Source organism: Acomys russatus, chromosome 7, assembly GCF_903995435.1.
Source record: "Acomys russatus chromosome 7, mAcoRus1.1, whole genome shotgun sequence".
Lineage (NCBI taxonomy): Eukaryota > Metazoa > Chordata > Mammalia > Rodentia > Muridae > Acomys > Acomys russatus.
The window spans coordinates 38595598-38615125 of NC_067143.1; positions in this window are offsets into that span (position 1 = coordinate 38595598).

Genomic DNA, 19528 nt, shown 5'->3' on the forward strand with positions numbered 1-19528 from the left:
CCTTGGGAATGGATGAACCCAAGCGTGCTCAACAACATGGATGAGTTCTATAATGTGCTGGATGATGGATAAAAGTAATCAAAGATGGGTGGGCAAGATGGCTTAGTGGATAAAGACAACTGCTATCAAACCTTAAAGCCTGAGTCTAATCCCTTGAACCACTCGCTGGAAAGAGAGAACTCCTGTAAGTTATCCTCTGACTTCCATGAGAGTATACACACACACACACACACACACACACACACACACACACACACACACACAAACCACCACCACCACAATCACGACCACGACCACCACCACCACCGCCACCACCACAATCACCACCGCTGCCACCACAACCAAGTAAATATAATTAACATTTTAAATGATGAAAGGTGTCAGAAGTCAGGATAGTGGGATCTTGGGAAGCAGAGAATGTGGAGGATGGGTTTCTGGAGTTCGAGCTGTGCTCAGGTCCCTAATCTGGATTCTCATGGTGTGAGTGTCCACTATGTGAACCAGGTGAGTACTCATGCCTATAGGTCTGTTGTAGGAGCCAAATCCTCAAGTCCACCCGCAATCACATGAACTGGACACAGTGGTGGAAGTCTGCAATCCCAGCACTCCAGAGGTTGAAACAAGAAAACAAGAACCTGATAGTCATCTTCTGCTACATACTGAGTCCTGGGCAGTCTGAGTCAAGGAGACTCCATCCCTAATTAGTTAAAAATAAATACATTTTGACTTCAAGAGAAAGCTCACCAGTCTGCTGATCTCCAAGCAGCACCCGGAACTCCTCCTGTGGCCTCTACCACCTTGGACCTCTTCTCTGCTGGGACTGATGGGTGTCTCCCCATCTACTTCACTCCCTTGGTGATGATGTCACCCTGAGACCTGTGATGGGTGAAATGAACGTCTCTGGGCTCTGCTTTCTGCTCTGCTTGTGCATTCCTTCCAGTGTGTTGACATCCACTGTCACTGTGATCTTTTTCATCACCCATCTATCACTACTGAGTCCAAGATACGAGCCCACTCCTCTGTTGGCCCACATATTTTCAAACCCCTGAACGACTTTGTCTACGCTCCCTTCCCTGTGGCATTCTATGACAGATTCCCCGGCTAAATTAGTTCTTTGGTGCCACCATCCCTCTTATCCTTGCTGCCTGCATCCCCAAGGAGCAGAGAAACCCCAGGCCACCTCAGTCTTGCTCATTCTCCCTAGAAGGACTAACTGCCATTCAATCAGATTGGCTGGTGAGCCTAGATCATGGGCTGTCCAGTTTTTCTCTCCCTTGATTTACCTCACCTGCTTGCATCATCTACAGTTGACTTTACATGTTTAGGTTCCTTCAGAGGAGCTAAAGAAAGAGGACAAAATGTTCTGAACGTTCCTCACTCATGCCTAGGTTCCCAACACATGCCTGTTACCATCTAATACAGAAATTCTCTGTCTTAGACCTAGGTCACCTAGACACCACAGATGGCCTTTTAAAAATATTATTATTTGTGTGTGTGTGTGTGTGTGTGTGTGTGTGTGTGTGTGTGTGTGTATACCCACTTACATACATGGACACTCATGCACATGCATACATATGTACCAAAGTTCAAGGTCAGAGGGCAATTTGTGAGAGTCAGTTCCCTCCTTTCGTCATATGGGCCCCAGGGATAAAACTTAAGTCCTCAGGCTTGGCAGCAAGCCTTCACCTGCTGAGATATCTCTGGCCCACTTCAGGCTGTTTGTAAACATCAGAAGACACAGAGCCATTGCCTAGGGACTGCCTAAAATGACATTTGATGGAGGAGCTGAGTAAAGCAAGACATTCAATACTGACAGTAACCGGGATCACAAGATACTAAGGTCAGCTGAAACTCCAGAGCTGTATTTCTTCTTCCTCTGAGGTAAAGCTGTGGGGTAAAGTGGATGCAGCTTTTTCAGAAAAATCAAGGCTGGAACTCTGCCCAGACGGTTGTTGGCCCACTGGCCTGGGCTGGGTGCTTCCCCGCCCTGCTCTGGGTCAGGCTGCTGGAGGACTGGAGAGGGAATGAGGCAATGCTGGCAGGGTGGTGGTCCAGGGAACTGAAGAAACTGCCAGGGTTGCAGCCCATACATGAAAGGAAGCACATTGACCAGGGATTTGCATACAGACAAGAGTCACAACTGCATTCCTGACCCTGAGGGATTGAGCCCCCTCAGCATGTAGTTACAGTAGTCATGGACAAGTCAGCAAAAGGCCAGCAAAACGAGGTTTATGAAGAAAACAGCCTTGCAGGGAAATGGATGGAAGTTGTAACTGCGTTAAGCCAAGTAACGTGGATGCAGAAAGACATCTATTGTGCGTTCTTTCTCATATAAGCATCCTAGCTTCTGAGCTTTATGTATTTGGGAGGCAGTGTCGATCCAGGTCTGGAAACTAGAAAGAGGCCAAGAGGAGGAAAAGAGGCTTTGTGGAAGGAGGCAGGGAAGGTTCTCTCACCCAGCACCCTCTCGTAGAAACAGACACACACCTCTGAGTCTTTCGAAGGCTGGTGGCAAACTGGCCACATGCAGCTTGGGACTAGCATCGGGAGTTGGAGGAAATAGCTTATTCAGAAATACAAATCATTCCGATGGGTAGATTTAGGCTACATGGAACTTGGAGGGAAAGGTTTTGGGTAGTGATATCTGCCATGTGACCACCGTAGCAGGAGAGACGTTGCAGAAACAGACACTTGTGCCCTTCTCTTGAACTATAAGATTATTGAAACGATGGTCCAAAAAGAATTAAGTTGTCTCCAGGAATCCTATGCTGGAGGAAAGAAAACATGAAGGACCAGAGGAACTGGTCTCCAGAGAAAAGACTCTACATTCTTTGACAGTTTATCAGATCACCTAGCAGGGAAGACTGGAGAAGAGACAGCTGGACAAATCTCTGGCTCTGTATCTAAACCAGTTTTTCTCAGCCTGTGGGTAGTGACTTCTTTGGGGGTCGCATATCATCAGATATTTGTGATTTACAGCAGTAGCAAAATTACAGTTGTGAAGTAGCAATGAAGCAATGTTATGGCTGTGGGTCACAACATAAGGAGCTGTATTAAAGGATCCCAGCATGAGGAACCACTAATTTAAACGTGAACCTCTAGTTAGGACCCAAGTGAACTTGAAGGTCACTGGATCTCCTTATTTGTCCCTCTATCCAACGTGCCCCCATTGAGTGAATCTCATATCTCTGCCTCTCACTATTATTTGTTTCCTTAATTAACATATTGAGGATTGGTGGCCAGAGGCTAAGCTTTAAGCCTTAAAAACTCTAAATCATGGATGTGGGAGCAACATGGCTCAGATTCAAATCCCATTTTTATCAATTATCACCTGTGACCTTAAGGAAGCGCCTTGAGCCCTCTGAGCCCCAGTGATTTCACCTATAAGCCGTGGCTGATGGTGCCTATGGCTGATGATGCCCAAGGTTGATGATTTCTGTTGCTGATGATGCCCCATGGCTGATGATGTCTGTGGCTGATGATGCCCATGGCTGATGATGCCTAGGATTCATACATGTTTAGAAAGTACCTGGACCTGAGAGTCACATGGGTATCAGTTTTGTTGGGAGAGGATGGGCAAGAGATGCTGAGTTCCAAGGATTCCTCTCGGCAACCTGGCCATTTCCACCACCCACACAAAGACGGACTCTTGTACTACACTCTGATATGTTGGAGGGATGGAGACCTAGGAGTTGTCTGAGGATCCTGGGCAGCAGTTCTAGAACATATTCCAACGGTAAAATGTACCCAGGGTCCTCAGCTACCAGCTTTTGTCCACTATTTTATGAGTCGAGGCTGTACATGACTAATGGCTGAAGAAAAAAATTTTGGCCTCAGAGTGACAGTTAAGACAAAGAGCAGTTAAAGCCCAATCTGGGGAAACTGGTTCCTTCCGGTCAAAAAGAAAAACACTTCTGACCTGGATGGAGACCTAACATTCTAAATTACCTTAAACACAAACAAGTAAGTCTAATGGGGTAGTCAGTCACCTAGCCAAAAGACCACCTCTCAGGAATGCAGCTCACCTTAAACCATGCTAAAGAGAGGCGAGGAATACTTATACCTTTAATGAGATACTGTATTTTCCCTCCCAGAATTCCTTCTGTCCAGGAGCATACTTCCTAGAAGCTGCCATGAGGTTCTGTTGGGTTTGTGCACCTAACTCAGTAAAAATGCCATTTCTCTTTTTCTTTATTCTGTTTCTTTGCAGTCCTGGCCAGGTGTGTCTTGTGTTTGTTTGTTTTGTACTTTGGGCTTCCATAGTCTCTCTTTAAACCCTCCCTTCCCACCATGTGGCTGATTTTCAAGTTGGCTTAACTCAAGCAGCATGGCTTCCCCCTTCTTTTCTCCATTCTCATCCTCTGGGCATCTGTTGAGATTTACAGCTTGCCTGTCCTGAGGCTTTTCTTTTAAACTTGAATAAAATTGTCCTATTTAAATTCACTATGGCTCTGCTTGACTTTTAAACTTTGCCTGCATTTTAATTCTTTTTTTAATCTTTTATTTATGTATTTATGTACTTATTTATTTACATATACATTTATACTATTACACATATATAAAAATAAACTACACAGAGCAAGAAGAACCACGAAAAAAATCAGACAGTGCCAACAGGGATAAAGGAAAGCAGAGGAAAGGGGCTGTGAGGTGAGAGTGTAGCGTCTGTGTCATGGAAGTGCCTTGGGAAGAGGTGAAGGCTCTTAGCATCCAAGTCAGACAGCCCGAGTTTGATCTCCAGGGGTAATGATAGAAAAAAGTTATCTTCTGATTCCACACATGTGCTATGGCATACACGCACACACACACACACACACACACACACACACACACACACACAGTATCACACAATAGTAATTTAATTTAACTGAATTGAAAATAGCATCTAAGAGGAAAGCTCTTACTATCACAGTGACCATCCTCCAGAAATCACCCAGATGCCCTTATTGGATCTTGACCTCGGCCTCTACACTCAAAAGGCAGGAACTGTTTTATCTTGTTTTTCTTTGAAATTTTGGCCATGGGCTGATTTTCCCTGGGAAGCACCCATGAGGGAGCTCATGACTGTTCTTTGAGTTTCAAGATCTCCATCTGTAAAATAGGGATGAAAACACCTTACAGGGTTCTAATAATGTATGGGTGGGTTTGGAGGTGCCTCGGTACAATCTTGGCTGTCCTAGAACTTGATCTGTAGACCACTGGCCTCTGACTCAGAGAGCTGCCTGCCTCTGCCTCCTAAGTGTTCAGATTATAGTTCGCCACTGCCACCACCGTCACCACTGCCGCCACCCTGTGAGACCCTGTCTTTTAGGAATAATATTCAAATAAATAAACAAACAGCTCTCCTTGTAAGCGTGTCTTGCTGTAGGCTCAAGCTCCACTCCATCCTCATTAACTCTGTATAAAGGTACCATTCTGGAGTCCCAGGTCAGAAATGGACCCTGGGTCCCTAATGCCTTCTGAAGTCCCTGAAGTTGTCCCAGATCCTGAGACATAATTAGACACTTAAAAAAGGAAACTGCACATTCATGCTTCCCCAGAGCATTTCAGCTATTTAAGTGTTGTCGTGTGGTGCCCCTCCAAGAGACCTAATCCTATGACCTCATTTAGAGATGGAGACCCGAGAACTAGGGACAACAACTGTCTCAAGGTTGCCCAGGGCAACAGAGAGAACTGAGTTCTTCATCTAGGGGCTTGCGTACCACACAGCAGGTCTGTCAGCAGGGATGGCGCTTCTCTTTCTCTTAGGGACTGGAGCTGTCTTACTCTCTACCTAGACTCCAAGCTACTTAAGGCAAGAGCACATTTAATGATTTGTCCATCAATGCACTTAGTTAAGTATCAGTCACCCAGGGCAAAGACTGCCTCTGTGCAGAACAGGTCGCTTTCTTTAGGAAGATGTTCCTATCCAGGAGTGGTGGTACACATGGGTAATCCCAGCACTCAGAGGTCCTGAGGCAGAAATATGAGTCATTCATAGAGATGCCCACATGGGCACTACTTGTTCATTATTCAGAAAAGAGCCACAAGATCTTACAAGGTAATGACTAAGTACATTGTAGTATATTCATGGAGGCATATTGGAATTGTGTGATTGTGTATTGCTGGTGTCTGTATGTGTGTACCTATGTGCATACAGACAAGCTCGCCTATGTATGCACACACAGGTGGAGGCCAGAGGTTCATGGTCTGTGTCTTCCTCAATAGCTTTTCACCTTATGTTTGGAGACAGGGTCTCTCCCTGGACTTGGAGCTCACCATCTCACTAGGTTGACTGGCAGGGAGGCCTCTAGGACCCCTCTGTCTTCCGCCTCCCCCTGCAGCACTGGGACCACAGCACTACTACTATAATCCTGGTCAGCTTGTATATGAGAACCCAAGAACCGAACCTATACCCTCACGCTTGTGCAATGAGCGCTTCGCCACTGAGCCATCCACCCAGCTGTGGATACACTTTAATAGCACCTTAATTAAATTCATGTTGACAAAATGGGGAAAATGTTAAGGGGAAAGGTCACAAAAAAATGATTGGTAAGGCAAGTTGCTAAATGCAATGACGTCTCAGGCATTCTGAAATGCTTCTATGCTCCGATTCGCCTTCAAATGTATCTTTTAAGACACTGTTGGTGGGGCCGGAGGGATGGCACCAAGGTTAAGCATGGCTCTTGCTCTTGCAGAGGACCTGGGCTAAGGTTCCGAGCACCTACATCACACAGCTCACAACCAGCTGATACTCCAGCTCCAGAGGATCCAGTGTCCTCTTCTGGTTTCCTCAGAAACCTGCATACACACAATGCACATAAGCACACGGAGGCACACATGTGTATAAATGAGTCTTTACATGTGTGTAAAAAAATCCTTAAAACAGTAACAATGAGGCAGGGTAAAAAGGCAGAGAAATTTAAGTGGACAAGGGAAGGAAAAGAAGCCTGCAGCCTAGGCATTTAGCTAGTGTTTCCTGCTGCATGAAGGTCACTGAACTTCAACTCAACTGGCAGAATCACCTACAGAGAGAGTGTTTGTCTTCACAAAGACATCCCAAGCATGGATGATGAACATACTTATGTAGGGCCACATTATTTGTGTCCTCCAGTGTCACTGTGTTAACCATCTTCTTTCATCCCTAACCCAAATAACATGCTTCATAAAGCCACCTTCTAACTCAATTTCCAAAGGAAATTATTTAAGAAAATATGTAAATAAGACTTTTAACATATAATTTTATGTTGGGCTTGGTGGAACATGCCTTTAATCCCAGCACTCGGGAAGGCAGAAGCAGAGGCATCTCTGTGAGTTCGAGGCCAGCCTGGTCTACAAAGTGAGTTCAGGACAGCCTAGGCTACATGAAGACATCCCGTGTTGAAAAAAAGAGAAAGGTATAATTTTATTATCTATTTGTAAGAGGAGATGAGCAGACATTCATGTATGTGTGAAGAAACCTGTGCATAAGCATACATGTGAAGGTCATAGGTCAACCACGGGCGTCATTCCTCTATCCACCTGCAACCTGGAGTGGGCTAGGCTGGCTAGCAACAACCCCAAGGATGCCTCCTCACTGTTCATCCCTCCAGCTGGGATTACATATCTAGCCTTTCTGCACGAGGCCTTCATGTCACATGTCCAACACTTTACTGATCTATCTCTCCAGCTGTCCCCCCTTTTCTACTTAAATATTTAAACTTGACTTAATCATTAAAATATCGTAAAGTACAACTTTTAAACAATGTTACTTAGGATGACACAGAGTCTTGTATCTAGCCATTATAAAGACACCTACAGTAACTCTCTGGAGAAGTCTCTACCCATGCTTGGACCCATATTGTAGTTTTCCTAACTGGCCCCCACCCAGCCCATACTTAAATCTAAAGTGTGTACTATCATCTCTACAAGAAATTCTCTAACTTTGCCTCATCCTGATTTAACCTGATATTCTTTTCCAGTGTCATAGCCAAGGCTCCCCTTTGCTTGAGGGAGGGTCCCTAAGAGGGCCAGGGGCGCTGTCAGAGCGATAGCACCAACTCAGGCCGACATTAAGGGGGAGGAAACTAGGACTCAGAATATTTTCATGGACACACAAAGTCAGTGGCTCTCAGACTTTAGGACTTCTGAGTGGATGCTGGATGCACCAAAATCAGGATGCTGCTTTTCTAATGCAAGAGCACTTTCACAAGTCACAGCTACCTCCATTATTGCCAGGAGATAACCTCTCACGAACGATGGGGGAGGGACATGCCCTTAGAATAAAAAGAGGCCCACGAAGGCATTCAGCTTCATTTTAAGTAGCTGCTGACATTTCACAGTGTTCTTTTCCATTCTGCCCAGACATGAGATCTTTGCCCTGGATATGCTCTGCTCTTCAGCCAACATCTTAGAACTCCTGTTCTGGTAACAACCTAGGCCAGCTCCCTAATCCCCGGAACATTATGTGACATGCAGAGGGCTCCAAATCGTACCAGAAGGTAAATCTTCTAGGCAGCACGTGGTTGCACCCCACAAATCCTTTTTGCTTCTTTCTGTGTGGCAGTTCCATACAGGCTTCAAGGCTCAAGTAGCTCATCTTCACAGAACACACCTATTTCCTGAATCTTCAGTATTAAAAGTAATAATAACAATAATAATAACAACAATAACAATAACCAAGCCAGGGCCTATGGTTGTCAATAACCACTCATTTCAGAAGCTATATGCCCAGCTGACCATATTTCACCCTCCCCCACCCTCCCCAGCTACTGGAGTAAAGCTGTCCACACACACACACACATACACACACACACACACATGGCTGCTACGACCCTCACCATCATGGAACCCAGGCTGTTGCGGTGACCTGCAGAATGCCTGGCCCAGTAGTCATGACAAAAGTAATGGGGTTGTTACTATTTCCTGGTAGGATAAAGGAGGAAGATCATAGGACCTCACTTAGGGTTCCTGTCACTCGTTTTTCCTGTGCCCTTAGCTGCACATGATCTTGGGAAGTTCTTGGTGTTTGAGAGATAGAAAGTTAACTGGAGGTGGGATTCCTGGGATTCCGTGATGCAGTTTTCATGAGGTCATCACGCATGCTGAAGTGGGACGTTTCAGTGAGCCCGCTATTCTGGGATCACCCACACTCCATAACCCTTGATCTCTCTCCTGCTATTAAGACCATACACTCAATGGTTTACCAAACTAGGCTTGGGTAGAATTGTTCCTTTGGTCTGCCATCAAATTCTCTATCTGGGGTGAACAAATAATCTGTTCTTGTCTCCCCAGGAAAATTCATGACTGCTTTTCCCGGCTAAAGGAGCACAAAAACTTCTCTCCCCGAGAACAAGCCACCAACAAAACTCCCAATACCTTTTGTCAGTTTTGGGTATGGGATGTATAGATTGTCTGGAAGACTAGTATGACGTCTTCCCTCTTGGGCGGGGGTGGGGTGCAGGCAGAGGCTGGGAAAGAGCCCAGTGGAGTGATTCAAAGGACACCGGACAGAGATGACTGTCCTAATCTATGTTGGCCCTCTAAAAAAAAATCAGACTTGCCAGGCCTTTCATAACAACACCTGGAAGGCAGAGATAGGTGATCTCTGAGGTCAAGGACAGCCTGGTCCCCATGGCAAGTTCCAGGACACCCAAGGATACATAGAGAGACCCTGCCTCAAGCAAAACAAAAATGCCACAGACTTACTTCTGAGCCTTGCAGGACTTGAGGCAATAGCTGTCTGTACTAGAAAGCAGCTTATATTCCAGAAGCACCAGCTCCAGTAAGCACAGGAAATGGGCCTTGCATTTGCATCACTGGTGCTCAGCCTCCAGGAAGTTTCCAGAAACTGTCGGCCTAAATGTAGATTCAGGCTGATGGAGAAAGGGGCCCTGAATATTTAGACAGCCCTGTGACAGGAGTGAGGCATGGAGCTAAGTCTGGGCTTCCTTCAGGGAAATGAGAAACAGGGTGATGAGCTGGGTGGGCTGGCCTCTGGCTGTCGCGCACTGAGCTCTAGAGCCTGGGACACTGATGCATGGCTGTCCCCCGGGGAGTCTATTTCTATTCACTCCAGATAGGGAAGGCCATGACACATCAAAGAAATAAATCCAAGTCCGGCCTGGTGAACCCATGAGTTATACTGGTATCTAAGGACAGCTACACCACCAAGGGTTCTCCTTCCCCACCCACCCACCCACCCCCAATTGCTAACTGTCTTTATATCCTTGGGGTGGAGGGGACTGATGAGACACCCCCTTTCCTTGAGTGGATGTTAGTGAGCCCGTTTTATGAGGATGGTCTCACGAGGCAACCACGGCTTGCTCTGATTTCAGATGGCAACGGCTACATCAAGCCCAGAGGACAGATCACCCCAGCAGAGTGGTCCTGGCAGAAGAGGAGACACTAAAGAGAGGCTATGTGCCTTTTCCTTGCCTGTCAGCCTGTTGAAACAAAGAATCCCAGAGTTTAATTTCCACAGGGTCCTATGCTGGGGGAAGGGACAGGCTAATGCCCTGGTACCAGCAGAGGAAGTGCTTGCCTCCTAGGAAGAGACTTCAAGTAGTTCTGACAGTCAATTAACATGAGCATTTCCTGGCTCTCCCTTCATTGTTTCTATAAAATTCTATCACAGAGGAGAGAAACCCAGAGAACTCAGGAGTCTTTCTCTACTTTTGCCAAATTGTAAGTAAGCCAATGTTCCTATATCAAATGTTTCTTAACTACTTTTAAAGAGTTAAGTCTCCTCACAGAGCCAAGTTAAAACATACCAGTCCTGTGAAGGGCCTTGCTGCAAAGCCTGAGTTGACCAAGACCCAATCTCCACAACCTACATGGTGGAAGGAGAGACTCCCAGAGGTATTTAGGTATTTTCTGACCTCCACATGTGTGCCATGGTACACACACACACACACACACACACACACACACACACACACACACACACTAAATAAATAAATAAATAAATAAATAAATAAATAAATAATGTTGTTGTTTTGTTTCTAATTTTGTTGTTGTTTCAAGACAAGGTTTCTCTGTGTAGCCCTGCCTGTCCTGGAACTCACTGTGTAGACCAGACTGGCCTCTAATTCAGAGATCTGCCTGCCTCTGCCTCCTGAGTGCTGGAATTAAAGGTGTGTGCAGCGACTACCATGCTTAAAAAGAAAAAAACAAACAAACAAACAAAAAAGTTTTTTTTTTAAAGAAAGCCTGGAAGTGGAGCACGGTCTCCCATGCCTTTAAGTAATCCCAGCATTTAGGAACCAGAGGCAGGCAGATCTCTGTGAATTCGAGGCCAGCCTTGTCTACAAAATGAGTCCAGGACAGCCGAGGCTACACAGAGAAACCCTGTCTTGAAGAAGAAAGAACAAAAAAACAAAAACCATGGAGGGTGTTTGCAGAGAGGGGGAGACGCCCCAAGATAGATGCAAAGGCTTCTCCCCACATTGCCCTTACACCCTGTGCATTGTTAGCCCCACATGCAGCCCCCAAATGACTCTGATCCCTGGTTTTCCCAGTTGTTAAAAACAGGCCACCTTGGGGCTAGGGAGCACTTATCACTCCCATATAGTAAATAGCTCACGCAACCCTCTGTTAACGCCAGCGTCAGGGAATCTGCTGTCTTCTTCTGACCTCCATGGGCACCAGACATGCACGTGATGCAAACGCATGTAAGTAAGAAAAACTTTCAGAAAATAAGATTAATAAATAGATACTTTAAAAATAAACACAGGGCAGCTGCTGGGCATGATGGAGCATACCTGTAATCTTAGCAGAGGCAGTGGCAAGAGGGTCTCTGTGAGTTTAAAGCCAGCCTGGTTTACATAATGCATCCGCAAGCCAGCCAAAGGCCTTAACTCAAATGTACTAGTGACCTGACATCTTCTAAGACTTGTTTGTTTTGTTGACTGAATGGTCTTTTTGAGATAGGGCCTCTCTTTATAATCCAGTCTGTCCTTAATCTGACTATCCTCCTGCCTCAGCGCCTGGGTGCCAGGATTATAGGCGTGTTTCACCACACCCAGCTGCTCTGAGATTCTTATTTTTCCCGAGTTCCCTGGTGACTTGGATGTTTTATGCCAAGTCTGCCACTTCCTCCGTTTAGATAGGTCTGGATCTGGGAGACAGAGTACTGTGGTGTGTGTGTGCGCGCGCGCATGCGCTACTGGGCACTGCTCACACCAGAAACAGATTTAAATACATTATCATAACCTGAACCTGATTATGGCGAGTCATGAGTAATTTTAGTATTATAACAATCACAGGACTAGAAGCCAGAGCTCAATTCTCATGCCAGCTTCAAGGGCTCCCTGGGGAGTCTCAGTAGATGTGTGGGCAAGACCAACTTCCCAGGGTGGCGAATGGTTTCTAGACCCTTGAGAAGAGCTACAAGCATCACCAGGTAGGCACCTAGGCCTACAGCTCACAGCCCAGAGTCCAAATCTAGCCAAGGCCTTAGAGGAACCACCAATGTACCAGTACCCATCCCCACCTCCCAAAACAGAAGTCAGTTCACCTCTTGTGTCTCCTTGGAGTTCACTCACTTCCTGGGTGGCTTACAGGGTTTTGTTTTGTTTTGTTTTGTTTTGTTTCTGGGGGCTGGAGAGATGGCTCTGCACTTAAGAGCACTGGCTGCTCTTCCAGAACACTGGGATTTGGTTCCAAATCTCATTGTCTGGGAGAGAACCAACAAAAGCCTGGAGTAGGAGGCTGGGGGTTGACCACCAAGAGGACAACATTTAAAGATTTGAAAGGGTCTGATAACTAAGGGCAACTGGAGGAAGTGGTTAATAAAACATTTTCTTCTTGGGACTCTGTCTTTGAAATATTGGTAAGACATATTTGTCCATGCAGACCTGTTTATTGAATGTGTCGGTTAAGTGACTAAAAAAAAAAAAAGGTGGTGCTGCCATCTGATGATCATTCTGGGGACATAGTTAAGTAAACACAGTTACAACAACTTGGTAAATACCAGCGTCTAACAAGTTCAGTCACTACAGGGCCCCACAGAAAAGATTATTACCAGAATGCTCCAAAGGCAGACACCTTAGCTTGTGCAATTGCTTAGCGACCAAAAGAACACATGGCGCTCAGGGTCACAGGCATAGTTTCCAAGGCAGCTATGAAACTCAACGCAAAGGTCTTAGCTGGGAGTGTAGATTTTACCCTCAGGTCAGTGGGAGGGTTGTGGCAAGTACTGTGGAGTGGGTGAACAACAAAGACACTTACATCTTAGAGACCCAAAGGCTCCTGAACAAACCATACGGCACTCTTGCTCAGGCATCCTCTAAAACCCACAAGATGTTACAGCACGTGTCCCACCTTTCTCTGTATCTGTTTTGCCTATTCCAATTGTCAATTACCAGGAGCTCTAGCCAGCGCTCTGTAGTGACCCAGGAAGAGTGCAAATCAAAAATGTGAGAGACTCAGGGAAAACAAAAACAAAAACAAAGACACTTCATAGGAATTACCCTCTCTAAGGTGAAGCACTTTGTCTAAAAGAGCAGAGACTCCATGCTAGAAATTCACTCACTTGAACAGCCAAGTCCCAATACTAGGCTTTGTCAGAGACAGCCCATGGTTCATATCTTTCTATTCATACTAGCAGCTTATGACCTGGGCAAGCAGTTTTAGTTAAGCAGCTGTCCTTCAGAGCAGCGGTGAGAGCTGAGCGATGCAAAGGTGGAACAGTGCCAACTACTACCTGCCTTTTGCTAACCAGCTACTGAGAATCTGGATGGTACCCAGGGATGACAAAGATGAAACAGACATGCCAATCACCTTAGACGCCCCCCACCACCACCACCAAGCCCTCACCCCCCCCCCCCAGCCACATGCCTCCTCTATTGCCCCAAAGGCAGCCAGACTCAGGATCTAAGACCAGGCTAGTGCCGAGAGGAGAGGGAGCTCTTCCACTCTCTGCAGAGCAGACACAGTCTAGAATGCTTCATCTTGCCCAGACTATACTGAGGCTGGCCTTGAACTTCTGATCCTCCTGCCTCAGCCTCTAAAGTACCAGCTTACACCACACATCAACACAACCTAGAAATTAGAATAGCAAAGAAAATGATGCCTGGGCCTTGAAATGAACCTTATTCTTTAAGGTACTTATGATCGCTCTAGAAAACCACCTTTCACTTGGACAGAAAACAAAGCATGAAATTCTCACTCACATGTGGTCACTTGGCAGAGTGGGTTTTGACCTAAGCTAGGGACTACGAGGGCTAGAGATAGGCAAAAGGCTAGAAGATCCTTAGAACATGAGTTACGGTGCTTAAATTGGTCTCCTGTGCTCTGCCTCTCCTCTCCATCAACTATACTACATGATAATCACGTCATCTTTGCGCTCCCAGCACCCATGAATCATTTCAGCGTTCGCACTGTACAGTCAACTTCATGAGTCTCTACTGAGGACGCTGAAAACTCCATTATCGTTATCCTCTTATCCTCACAACCACTGTGTGTGTGTGTGTGTGTGTGTGTGTGTGTGTGTGTCTGTATGAGTGCATATGCTGGGGGGAGAGCGACATTTTCATCTATCCTAGACTACACTGAGGCTGGCCTTGAACCTCTGATCCTCCTGCTTCTGCCTCCCAAGTACTAGTTTAACAGTCATGCACCACTACAGACAGCTTTAACTTACTCACTTTGAAACCTAGTCCTACCTGTGTTTAATGTGTTACGAGAAGGAACTTAGCTGCCAGGGAGCCTTTTAGGAAAATCTGCACACCAAAATTCTAGCCAAAGGAGGACGCTGGCAATGATTTGCCAATTGATCTTGCTATTTCACTGTGAAAGTTTCCTTTTTGAGTGGTTTGCTGTTGTTATTTGATGTAGGGTCTCATGTAGCTTTGGATAGCCTTGAATTCCTGGCCTTTCTGTCTTCATCTCCTAAGTGCTAGGATTACAGGTAGTTGCCACATCTGGCTCTTTGCCAGTGGATTTGACAACAGGAATCTGGTGATTATTATTACCATGAAAGGAAAAGGGTATATGTCAGCGAAACTGCCCTCCAGAAGCTCTCCAGCTTCCGGAGGTTTGCCACCACCCCAGACCTCCTGAAAGCTGCTTGATTGGGAGAGCCAACGATGAATGCGTATTTGCTTAAATGCCATTCAAAATGTAGGCAGGCTGGGGGTGTAGCTCAGTGACAGAACGTTTCTCTAGCATGCAAAAGGTCTTGGGATCACTCCTACCCCCAGAAAATTAAGAACTGTTAATAACTTGGGCTCTTTGGAACAAACTCTGAAGTGACTTGTGCTTGGATAATATGCTTCATCTGCAGCAGTCTGGGGAGGTGACATGCACAAGTTGGACACACCCCAAATATATCTCCCTTCTCTAAAGCAGGATTAACAACATCTCCTCCATCCTTTCCTTGGCAAAATGTGGATACATGTGTGCTACAGATTTAAAGCAGGGTCTGTGAGGGGCTCAGCCATAAAGCTGAGAAAGCCTGAGCACCTGAGTTCAATGCCTAGATCCCATATAAAGGGGGAAGGAGGGAACTGATTCCTCAAGGTTGTCTTCTGACTTTCACATACCTTCTGTGACATGTGTACACACACACACACAACCATAGATACGAACACACACATACAAAAACCTTATAAATCCAACTCTAAGTCCTAGCTTAAAACCAGCAACTGAATTCATTTTTAAATTATGATAAAATTTATATCTAATATCTAAATCTTCCCTGAAGCCCCAAATGTCCAGGTGATGGTTTAAAATTTTTAAGCCATGCAGTGTTGTAGAGGATCTGGATTGGAGGTGTGATGCTACACAGAACACTTCTGAGGGGATGGAGAGCAAAGCATCAATGTCAGAGCACTCCGCATCAAGGCAAGCGTGTCAGGGAAAACTGATGGGAACCTCACATTCAGTCACATGACCCCATGAAGCAGATGGAGCTACCCTGACAGAGCCCATCAAAAGGCCCTCTGCTTCCTGGAGTTCATTGTAAACATTTGCTTTAACTTTTCCAATGGGAAAACAGAGGCACAAATGTTCGGAAGTCAGACGAAGTGAGTAATACCTACCTCCTCCCAAGAGTGTTCTAAAGGACCCAAGAACATACTGAGGGAAAGGGGTCTGTAAACTAAAGATGCTGAAATAAGGATAACAGATGCTTCAGTTCCCACGGTTAGCATACAGCCAGGACTCAGCCATGGCTATGTCATCCTACCTACCACAGAACTGCCCCAGGGTTAACGTGACCAGGGCCACCTGGTTAAGTTGCCAAAGAGCACCTATTACCAGGCAGGGCTGGGGCTGGGTATGGCTGAGATCCTGTGTACCCTCTGAGTAACGGACGGTGTGAGTGGCAGCTTCTGGTCCCAGTCCCCACTCTCACCTCTGTGTCCTGAGGCTATCACGTAGTACAGTACACATTCCCTGAAACACACCTTGGAATAGGCCTGCGCACACTTGCTTGTGAGGATACGACGTTTGATAAACTCAGCAGCCGGGGCGAGAGAGAAGGCTCAGCAGTTAAGAGCACTTGTTGCTCTCACAGGGGACAGGGTTGGGTTCCCAGCATCCACCTGGTGACTCACAACCATCGGTAACTCTAGTTCCAGGGAATGTGACGCCCTTCAGGCACTAGGCATACACATGGTGCACATACCTACATGCAGGCAAACACTTACATACATTTAAAAAAAAAAAAACTTTAAAAAATAATAAATAAACTCATAAGTGAAGTGTTCTTTCTTGGGTGGTCAAAAAAAAAAAAAAAAAAAAAAAAACTCCCAGGTTGACTTTCTCTTTTTCCTTTTTAATTCACCTTGCTATTTCCAGGACAAGAGATGAAACATAACAACATACAGCCATTTTGCTAGTTTACTATTGTATTGCTTCAGCTTATTTTCAAATAGAGCGAGGTAAGAGAACTCCGTACTTTAGACAGTAACACAAATGCATGTGGTACACGCACACACACCCTCAACTCTCAAGCCCAAGAGACGGTTCCAAGTGTCAAATAACTCACAACACAACTCTGATATCCTAACTCTCAAAGTTGTCCTCTGATCTCCGACATGTAAGCTGAGGCACGTGAACACCTCCATACACACACACACACACACACACACACACACACACACACATCATATACACACAAAACAAACACAACACACACATGTCCTCAATCATCAATCTAAAGAAAAGTCTGTAGGGCCTGAGGATATAGCTCAGTGGTAGAACACTTGCCTATCACATACAAAGACCTAGATTTACCCTCACAGTAGCAAGAGAAAGAACACCAGAGCAAAGTAGAAGCTCACAGAAATGAGGCTGCCTCCTGAAACACAGGTGGTATACTCTGAATTTAAAGATAGAAAGAGTAAAAAAAAAAAAAAAAAAAGAACCTTGCCCACTCCATAGGGCAGGAAGTCTCCAACGTGGGCATGCATCAGTCAGCTGGAGAGCCTGATAGAACACAGACCAGCATCTATTGAACAAAGCTGCGGTGGCATCGAGGACAGTGTGGATGCTGCAGGTCCATGGACCATCCGGCAATTCTGAGTCTAGGTCACGCACCACTAACAGCTGTACCCTGGCTGCCTCCCGGTTGCCTTGTAAATGATCATTATAACTTCCACTTCCAGGAAGGTCTTCACTACTTATGTAAACTTACTGCAGGCAATTTATCATTTCAAAACCAAAATACATATATGCCAGGCATTACAGTCTGACCTTAAATAGGTCAGTCCTCTGTTAACGTGACCCTAATCACAGATAACCATGCTAATAGCAATTTTTCCCTGCTGTACCTAGACAACTAGTTTTTGAGTATTTTATCACTGTGGGAGAAGCAGATTACTCACAGAAACTTTGCTTAAGCAAAATGGACCAATTGGTCACACATATGCAAAGTAAATAAACCAATAAACTCTGAGAGGATCTGCCGGGAACACAGGTGTCTTGTTTCCACTCCTAAAACCCAAGTCTCCTTAAGAGCTCTTTTAGAACCAGGAGAGGTGGTGCACACCTTTAATCCCAGCACCCAGGAGGCAGAGGCAGGCAGATCACTGTGAGTTCAAGGCCAGCCTGGTCTACAAAGTGAGTCCAGGACAGCCAAGGCTACACAGAGAAACTCTGTCTCTGTGGCAGAGGGGTGGGAGAAGGCTTTTAGTTACCACAGGCAAAGGTTAAGCCAGGCAGCAGCCCCTGCGGAGGTGCTAAGTCTGTGGCTTTCTTCTCCAAGTCTGCTCACAGTCTCTGTGTACCACTTGGTTGGTAACTTTGGAGGTCCTCTGCCCAACCCCCGCCATTCTGCCTGTTCACCAGTCACATTCATTCAGAAAAACAGGTGCTCTTGTTAAAATTAGCTGTCTCAAACTGCCAAATATTTCAGATCCCTCTACCAGCTTTAAAAAGAAAGTGAAAAATAACCACCATTCCGCCATTAACTGATGTTTCCAGAATTATAAAGATCATAGGGGTTGGGAGACCGAGACAGCACACACACACACACAATTTTGCATTCTTACCAAGAACTCAGGATGAATAAGAAAGGCCAAACTTTAAACTGCCAAAGAAAGGCTTCTTGTCTTGTGGATTTTTTTTTTTTTTTTTTTTTTTTTTTTCTGGTAATGCTTGAAAGCCTGTTTTGTCCCATTTCCTTGGGTTGACTGTCACAGATAATGGCTTTTGTTCAGGGAATTTAGCTGTTTTTCCTTTTTCTCCTTAGCATTCCTAAGAAGGTTCTTGCCATCTCTTGGTCAGAAAGGCCAATCTGCATTAAGCTGACTTACAAACCTTGACCTGGAAAGCCAGAAGAACGCAGGGATGGGCTGGAAGTCCACAGTACTGAGGTTTAATTTACATAGTTAAAAAAAGAAGAAAAGTGAAAGGAGACCATTCTGATTTTATTCCTGGAACCAGTAACTCTGGTGACCTCATTACACCCTATTATGAAATAGGTTGATGTACTTCTTTAAAAAAAAAAGAAATAAGAAAAAAGCCTGGGATTATTTAAAAGAGAAGTTTCGAAGTACTAATACACTGGAAGAAAGTTATAATACCAAAGACTTGTGTCCAAGTCCTTTGTCTACTTAGGCACTACAGGCAGGCACACACACACACACACACACACACACACACACACACACACACACACACACACACACAAACACACCCCATACAGCAGTGTGGTGTGCTCCTCACTCTGGCTTCTAAAAACCTGCTGAAAAGCCAGATAATTTCAAGACACCTGCTGTTGGACAAACTTCAACCCTTATAAACAAAAGAGAAAAAAGAAGTTAAATGTCACTTTTCTGGAGACAGAGATTTTTAACATTACACACCCAAACCATTGCATACACACAAGCACTGAGAGCAACTGTCACTTGTCTGTGAGAGAGAGCAGTGTCAAATTTAATTTGGAGACTAGTTAGTTAATGTCATGCAAGGAGACAGGGCAAGTCTTTTTGCCTCTTGGCTCCCATAATCTTTAAAATTACTTCTTTAAGGAGTGAATTCAAGAATAAATTGGCAATTCTTTTTTCTTAATTACCAAAATTACAGGCTTTTACTCTGTGATCTGCAGACTAAAGGAACCATA